This window comes from Schistocerca cancellata, chromosome 1 (assembly GCF_023864275.1).
Source record: "Schistocerca cancellata isolate TAMUIC-IGC-003103 chromosome 1, iqSchCanc2.1, whole genome shotgun sequence".
In the NCBI taxonomy this organism is placed as follows: domain Eukaryota; kingdom Metazoa; phylum Arthropoda; class Insecta; order Orthoptera; family Acrididae; genus Schistocerca; species Schistocerca cancellata.
Genome location: NC_064626.1, coordinates 436,264,720 through 436,274,071, shown reverse-complemented (window position 1 = coordinate 436,274,071; position 9,352 = coordinate 436,264,720). Strand labels below are relative to the sequence as shown.

Sequence of the window (9,352 nt, the reverse complement as noted above, 5' to 3'; positions counted from 1 at the left end):
GAGGGCTCTATCTTTTAACATGGGCTGGAGGGCTCTATGGGCTGGGGGTGATCTTAGCGGTCGGCTGGAAACGTGGGTGTCCGTCCCTTATCATAGGGCCTTCTCGCTTACACGACTCTGCTCTCGGCTTCTGTTCTCGTTTCTCCCCTCGGAACTGCGTCTGCTTCATGGTGGGAAGGTGTGACATGCATTTAGGCGTCCTTGTGTTAGTCTGTGGTATTCCATTTGCTCACTCGTTGATCGTATTACTTTGGTTAATTTAATGTCAGGATTTATTCGGAACTATGTGACATACCGTCGGATTTGCTATCATGTCAGGGTTTTCATGGAAGGTGTTGGATTTGCCTGACACCTTACAAGAGGTAGTGCTAAAAATCGTAAAAGAATTGCAGGTATGGAATTAATACTGGAAGGGTCTCACGACAAGTACTGCAGTGCCATCTTTGCCAGACCTAACGTGAATATCACATCTGCCTCACTGACTGAAGACAATAACTTCGAACTCCTCGCAGTGCGAGCTCCATTCTTCTGTGTAACATCCGTCTACAAACCACCCGATGCCAATTTCAGCATTAAAACACCATCCCACTTCAACGATCATGACTCAGAGAAGCAAACAGCAAAAGAATTGTGTTAATGACCTCGAGTCGCCGGTGTGAGAAAGGGCATCCAGCCACCAACTAACTTCTAGTAAGTGCCACTAAAAATGTCGACCACGTGGAAGAAAAGGGAAAAGCTAAAAGAAAATGACCTCCAGGGTATTAACAAACTGAATAGGCACAGTGGCAGAAAAAGAATGTTTGCTATGAATGTGCATTACTATGTTTACATGTGGCACTAGACATGGACTTTTAACGCGAAATTTCCATTTCAATAATTACTAGGCGGACATGAAAAACAGATGGATCAGAGAGCAGACGTAATTCTGATATTCATGAAAATGAAATCGATCTGAACTAACGTATTGTAAATCTACCATAAGAATTCTTTGATGATTAGAAGAGACATGAAAACTTCGAGACTGGGATCTAATTGGAGACAGGTAGGTAAGTGCGAAAAGAGGCAGGTGGCAACTTTAAGCGAATAAATGAAGACTATAATGCATGTGAGAAGAGGGTGTAATACATTAGTGCATGTTAAGTGGTATGTGATGAGGATTATGACGCTTTCCGATATGTGAAACATAATGTCAGAAGCACTGCTCGTCATAATTAATCAGGAGTGTAAACAATAGACGCATATAACACATATCAGAAAACAGCTCATGCTGAGGTGCTTTTTACAAGATAAAACCAGTGAAACCGGAATTAAGTTAATAAATAAGATTCAGATTCTTGTAAGTCTCAAATTTTATGTTCAGTTTTTTAATACTAACCCGTATATTACAGCTGCAAATAATAGCAGCAAGCAAATAGCTACAGAAAGTCACATCAATTTGTTTAATTATTTTCATTACTAATTCGATGCAATTCCATACACTTTGTAAGTAGGCTGTTTAGGTTTTCTTATTGGTAACGCCACGTAACGCTCTGTATGAAAATTACTGGCTGTGCTGTGTGCAGTCTGTGGCTAGTTTGCATTGTTGTCGGCCATTGTAGCGTTGGGCAGCGGTAGCTGGATGTGAACAGCGCGTAGCGTTGCGCAGTTGGAGGTGAGCCGCCAGCAGTGGTGGATGTGGGGAGAGAGATGGCGGAGTTTTGAAATTTGTAAGACTGGATGTCAATTATGACTATTAAGGTAAATACATTGTTTGTTCTCTATCAAAATCTTTCATTTGCTAACTATGCCTATCAGTAGTTAGTGCCTTCTGTAGTTTGAATCTTTTATTTAGCTGGCAGTAGTGGCGCTCGCTGTATTGCAGTAGCTTGAGTAACGAAGATTTTTGTGAGGTAAGTGATTTGTGAAACGTATAGGTTAATGTTAGTCAGGGCCATTCTTTTGTAGAGATTTTTGAAAGTCAGATTGCGTTGCGTTAAAAATATTGTGTGTCAGTTTAAGCACAGTCATATATAATTGTTCTAAGGGGACGTTACAACTTATTAAGATAAAATATGCAGAAGTTTTTTATTGTCACTCTCAAAGCATCGTGCTGCGCACTGGAGTTTAGTTCATGAGGCAGTGTACCTGATATTAACGCTATTGTCCCACTGAAAGCTTCAATTAGCTCCGCCATCCTGTCACAAAATTTTGTCGTACATACTACCACTTAATAACTGCTTTTACGGTTTCATAAAATACGGTCTATTACGAGAAAACTACCAGTATCCAGCAAGTGCTGTACAATGGAAGTAATGACAGAAAGGCAGTGCTAATGGAAGCCGATAATGTCATAATAGCATGAGTATTTACCTGTCCTGTCGCAGGAAAGAACATATAGTGCTGAGTAAGCAATATAGCCCTTAAGAATATTTAATTATTTAATTCCCCGACTTGTTACACAGATTTCTAACTACATCTGACTTTTTTTTTAAAAAAAGGAAAAAAAAGATTTGCTATACTGCAAAATCATATTCTATATTTTTCTTTTTCTTATCCATCTGTTGTGTTCCACTAAAGGCATTCTTAGCAGTTCTGGTAGTCACAATTAGCAAATGAAGTTCTGTACGTAACTACACCTCAACTTAAGTGCCGTATCAATGTAAGCAGATTACCGATAAGGGAAGTAATTTGTTAATTATGATCACTAGAATGTGCGAATATCACGTTGCTAAATACAAAGAGCTCAAAGATATAAGCAGTCATCGATTGCAAGACTTTCACTCAAAAGTGGTAGATATTTCAGAGAAGTACACAGTTTCGTTTCATATAAGATGACAAGTCGTAAATCCTCGGAAACCATGAAATTATGACAAGAGAGAAAACGTAATGAGAACAAATTAAAACACTCTGTGAACAATGAACAGTCACTCAAAAAAACTGTTTTAAAATTTTTACTTTCGAAAGGGCTAATCCCTATCCTTATTCTGCTACATAAATACAAAATTGGGAGCGTATGTCTTACAATATGTTCATTTGTTCAACGTGGAAAAAGACACTCCTCATCGATTAGTCACCAGGGAAACTTACTTGAAGAAGAAACAGCGAATAAGCAAATAATTGATAAAGTCAATAAAAGTAAAACACACTAGAAGAAGGATTAGAGAACCATTCATTCATCTTTAAATAATGATAATATCTATATAATGGTAAATTAAGTAGGTCGTACAGACATCAAAGTGTCCGCCTCTGTGGCTGAGTGGTGAGCGCGGCTGACTGCAATGCATTGGAGCTGGGTTTGATTCCCGGTACTGCCGGGAATTTTTCTTTGGTGGGATGACTGTAACGGGGTGCACACAGCCTCATCAGGACTATTAACGACCTTTTCTTTTTTGAGTAATCAATCTTCTGACTGGTTTGATGCAGCCCGCCACGCATTCCTCTCCTGTGCTAGCCTTTTCAACTCAGTTTAGCACTTGCAACGTACGCCTCAATTGTTTGCTGGATGTAATCGAATCTGTGTCTTTCTCTACAGTTTTTACCCTCTACAGCTCCCTGTAGTACCATGGAAGTTATTCCGTGATCTATTAACAGGTGCCCTATCGTCCTGTGCCTTCTTCTTGTCAGTGTTCTCCATATATCCCTGTCCTCCCCGATTCTACACAGAACTTCCTCATTCTTTACTTTACCAGCCCACCTAATTTTTAACATTTGTCTTTTGCATAACCTTGCAAATTCTTCGATCCCCTTCTGTCCCGGTTATTCCACAGTCATTTTACACTACCATGCAATGCTGTGCTTCAAATGTATATTCTCAGAAATTTCTTCCCCAAATTAAGGCCTATGTTTGATAAATGTAGATTTCTCTTGGCCAGGAATGCCATTTGGCTAGAGCTAGTCGGCTTATGATGTCCTCCTTGCTCCGTCCGTCATTGGTTATTTTGCTGGCTAGGCGGCAGGTTTCCTTAACTTCAGCTACTTCTGATCCCCAGTCCTGATGTCAAGATTCTCTCTGTTCACATTTCAGCTACTTCTCGCTACCTTAGTCTTTCTTTGATTTACTCTCAGTCCTTATTCTACACTCATTAGACATTCATTCCATTCAGCAGATGTTGTAACTATTTTCATTTTCACTGAGGATAGCAGTGTCACCAGTGAATTATATCATTGATATCCTTTCACCATGAATTTTAATTCCACTCCTTTCCTTTATTTCCATCATTGCTTCTTCGATCTACGGATTGAACAGTAGGGGCGAAAGACTACATCTCTGTCTTACACCGTCTTTAATGCGAGCACTTCGTTCTTGGTTGTCCACTTTTATTAATCCGTCTTGGATCTTGCACGTTTTGTATATTACCAGTCTGTCCCTATAACTTACCTCTTTTTTAGCGGAATTTCGAACATCTGGCACCATTTTACAGTATCAAACGTTTTTTCAAGGTCGACAAATCTTACGAAAGTGTCTTCTTTAGTCTTGCTTACATTACCACTCGCAACGTCAGGACTGCCTCTCTGGTACCTTTAGCTTTCCTACAGCCAAACTAATCGTCATGTAACACAACCTCAGTTTTCTTTTCCACTCTTCTGTATATTATTTTTGTCAGCTTGGATGCATGAGCTGTTAAGCTGAGTGAGTGACAATTCTCACACTAGTCGGCTGTTGCAATCTACGGTATTGCATGGATGATGTTTCTTCCGAAAGTGTTGTGGTCTATGGCTAGACTGATACATTCTACCCCAGCGTAAATAATCGCTTTGTTGCCACTTCCCCCCAGTGAGTTTAGAAATTCCGATGTTGTGTTACAGTTATGTTATCACTCTTGCTTTTAATTTCACCGAAGGCTATAACTTTGCTTTACGCTGAGTCAGTCCTTCTAGCTATCATTTCTTTGTCGATCTATTCACATTGATTTCATTCCTCAGCGACTTGTATTTCTATATTACTGAATCTCCCTGAACCTTTTTGTAATTTCTTCCTTCATCGAGCAGCTGGAATATATCTTCTGTTACCTACAGTGTCTTCTAAGTTACCTTGTTTGTACCTATGTTTTTCTTTCCAACTTCTGTGATTGCACTTCTTAGATATGTCCATTGCTCTACAAATGAACTGCCTACTGAACAATTCCTTATCGTAGTGTCTACAGCCTCAGAGGACTTCAAGCGTATCTCTTTATTACTTAGTATTTACGTAACCCACTTCTTTTCTCAATGATTCTTCTTAATTAGTCTCTTAAACTTCAAACTACTCGTCATCACCATTCATTGTGATCTCATTCTATACCTGCTCCCGTGTATGCCTTACGATTCATTATCCGATTACGGAATCTGTGTCTGACCATAATGTGATCTAACTGAAATCTTTCCGTTTCTTCCAGCATTTTCCAAGTATGCCTCCTCTTCTTGTGTTTCTTGACCTAGTATTCGCTGTTACTATCTGAAATTTATTGCAGAACACAATTAGTCTTTCTCTTCTGTCATTCATAATACCAAGCCCATTTTTTCCGGTGACCCTTTCTTCCACTCCCTTCTATACAACCGCATTACAGTCCTCCGTGACTATTAGATTTTCATCTTCCATTACGTACTAAATTACCCGATCAATATAGTTATATAATTTCTCTATCTCTGAGGAGCTACTTGACAGAGAAGTGCTATTTTCAATCTCAAGGAACTCGACAATGGCCGCGAGAGCTGTGTGCTCACCACACGGCCGTTCATACCGCAACCTATAAAGTCTGCAGAGGATGACAAGGCGGTCGTTCGGTCCTGACTGACCCATCTGTAGTCAGAAAGCGGAACTTCACCTTTTCTTACAGATTTCAAAGTAGTGTATAATAAGATGAAACAACAGATAAGTTCTATTAGAAACGGATAGCTCACGCCGAACCCTGCCATAATGTATGTGTGGTAATGTCCTGAATGACATTAGAAAATGTTATTTTATGTATTTCATCTACATCTACATGATTAACACGCAATTCACAATCAAGTGCAGAGGGTTTTTCTAATTTCCTTCAAACTATTTCTCTACCTCTCTAACCTCGAATACCGCGCGGAAAAAACGAACACAAATCTTTCCGTGTGAATCCCGATTTCTCTTATTTTATTGTGATGATCTCTTCTCCTTACTAGCTGGCGCAAACGAAATATTTTCACACTCTGAGGAGGTAGGTGGAGACTGAAATGTCACGAGAAGTTACTGCCGCAGCGAAAACCACCCATGTTTTAATGACTGTCACGCCAATTCGTGTATCATATCCTTAGCATTTTCTCCCTTATTTCGCAATATTACAAGAGGACCTGTCCTTCTTTGAACTTTTTCGATGCCCTCCGTAAGTCCTATCTGATGTGGATCCCAGACTGCACAACATTACTTCAGAAGAGGAGGACAAATGTAGTGTAAGCAGCCTCTTTAGCAGACCTGCGTTCTGCCAGTAAATCGCAGACTTTGGTTAGCTTTTCTCACAACATTATTAGTGTGATCATTCCAATTCAAGTTATTGGTGACTGTAATCAGTAAGAATTTAGTTGAGTTTACAGTCTCTAGATTTGTGTGATTTATCGTGCGACCGGATTCCTTTTAGTACTTATGTAGGTGACTTCACATTTTTCGTTATGTAGAGTGATTTGCCACTTTTCGCAGCAAACAGATATCTTGTCTAAATCATTTTGCAATTAGTTTTGATCATCTGATGACAAGACGGTAAATGGCAGCAGCATCTGTAAACAATCTAAGAGGGCTGCTCAAATTGTCTCTTAAATCGTTGATGAATATTAGAAAAAGCAAAGGGTCTATAACATATCGTTGGAAAACGCGATATTACTACTGTTTTACGTGATGACTTTCCCTCAGTTATTACGCACTGTGACCTTTCTAACAGGAAATCACGAATCCAGTCACACAAGTGAGGAGGTGCTCCATAGGAACGCAATTTAATTAGAAGTCTCTTATGAGAAAAGGTGTAAAAGCATTCTGTAAATTTAAAAATGTGGAATCAATTTGACATCACCTGTCCGTGGTACTTATTACTGCCTGAGAATAAAGAGCCAGATGAGTTTAATAAAACAATATTTTCTGGATCTGTGTTGGCTGTTTCTCAAGGAATCGCTTCCTTCAAGGTAATTCACAGTGCTCTAGCGCAGAATATGTTCCAAATTCCTACTGCAAATCGACGTTATTGATATGGCTCCGTATATAAAGCTATTGTATCAGCATACTCTTAAGGGAACCTGACTGGTGTAGAACCTGGATCGGACGCTTTGCCTTTCTTAAATATTTTAACCTGCTTCGCTACACCGAGGACATCTACTTCTAGTTACTAGCGTTAGCAATTGTCTTTGATTCCAATTCTGGAATATTTACGTCTTCTTTTGTAAAGGAATATCAGAAAACCGTGTTTACTAACCCTGATTTAGCGGCGGTGTCATCAGTAACATCACCATTGTTATCGTGCAGTGGAAGTGTTGATTGCGTCTTACCAATATAACATCGGGTTTTCTGGCAGTTTTCGAGACAGAGTTTCATCGTGGAAACTTTTAAAGGCATATCGCACTGCAATTAGTGCTAAATTTCGAGGTTCAGTAAAATTTGGCCAATGTTGGGAATTTTTCGTTCTTTTTAAACTTAACACGCTTTTTTGTTACTTCTGCAACAGCGTTGTTACCTGTTTTGTGTACGCTGACAGATCAGTACCACCTCGTATTAATTTATTTGATACACGAGGTTTGTTAGAAGAGAATATCTGGCCTTTTTTTTCTCACTTGATGCATTTGAATCTAGCACCTAGCACCTAGCACCTAGCGTGCTTGTATGAGACGACCTTGAACCTTCGTGTTCATGCGTGAATTTTCACTCCTGTCGATAGCTTCAGTTGCTGGCAAATAGCAGTGGACTAAGGTAGTATGTAGTGCTTGCGTCTGTTTCTCATTGCAAGGGAAATGACGGAACGAATGGAGCAGCGGTACTCCATCAAATTTTGCCAGAAATTGGGCGACAGCCAGATGGAAACCATTCGGGAGATTCTGACTGCTTTCGGTGAGGGTACTATGGGCATCACACAGATTAAGGAGTGGTACAACCGGTTTAAAGACTGTTCTACATCTGTGAAGAGCGAGCCACACTCCTTTCTGCTATTACCCTTGCCAAAATGACCAGGTCCTTTGCCAAAGTTGTGACGCGGGACTGTCGTGTGACTATCAGAGAAATTGCGGAAGAGGTAGATATCAGCACTTTTGGGCACGTTTCATCGTGACTGAAGATTTTGCCACGAAGAGAGTATCGGTGAAATTCGTTCCGAAGCTGCTGACGTCAGAGAAAGAGCAACTTCGTGTTGAAGTCTCACACGACATGCTGGACTCTGCAAACAGTGACCCCGACTTCGTGAACACCATAATCATCATCTTCACCATCATCTGTCCTAAGGGGCAATGTATGTTCCCCAATGGCGCTTCTGTGTATCAAAACGACAGTGCCCCCGTTCACATAGCTCGCATCGTCGAGGAATAGTTCTGTTCGTACGACGATGAACTGTCGCTATCCCCTGGTCAGAAAGTCACCAGGTCTGAATATCATAGCGCCTTGTGGTCTACTTTGTGGAGAAAGGAGCTTGACCATTATCATTACCCGAATGTGCCACTACGTTGCTGGAAGAAAGGTATAAGATTCCTTCGAAAACCATACAAGACCTGTATTTATCCTTCACAATACAGTTGGAAGCTGTTTTAAATACCATTGAGTTTCGTATACGGTATCAACCACGGTAATGTGCTGCGTTTTGTTTGTTTACATATTTCTGTTCACTCTCTGTACCACGTAACAACTCCGTCCGAAAAGGCCTTGCAAGGTCCAACGGTACCGACCGGCCACCGTGTCATCCTCAGCCCACAGGAGTCACTGGATGCGGATATGGAGAGGTATGTGGTCAGCACACCGCTCTCCCGGCCGTATGTCAGTTTACGAGACCGGAGCTGCTAATTCTCAGTCAAGCAGCTCCTCAGTTTGCCTCGCAAGGGCTGAGTGCACCCTGCTTGTCAACAACGCTCGGCAAACCGGAAGGTCACCCATCCAAGTGCTAGCCCAGACCGACAGCGTTTAACTTTGGTGATCTGACGGGAACCGGTGTTACCACTGCGGCAAGGCCGTTGGCCCACCACTTAAGAAGAAATGCTAATAATGCATTCGTAAGGGATATCGCATTTCTCCATTCCTTTCTAACTATATGGAAGTTGTTTCATCATTTATTGGAAATGTCACCAGTGGGAGGAAAGACATTACTTTCACTCACTGTGTGAAGAGCTGACGGTTTTCTAAATTGTCAAGAGTACTCCTCTTCTCTCTCTCTCTCTCTCTCTGTCTCTCTCTCTCTCTCTCTCA

The 9,352-nt window shown here is 40.8% G+C and overlaps 1 pseudogene; it reads right to left on the bottom strand.

The window, feature by feature from the left end:
- Positions 1 to 9,007: 9,007 nt before the first annotated feature.
- On the bottom strand, positions 9,008 to 9,125 carry LOC126099781 (5S ribosomal RNA; annotated as a pseudogene).
- Positions 9,126 to 9,352: the final 227 nt, after the last annotated feature.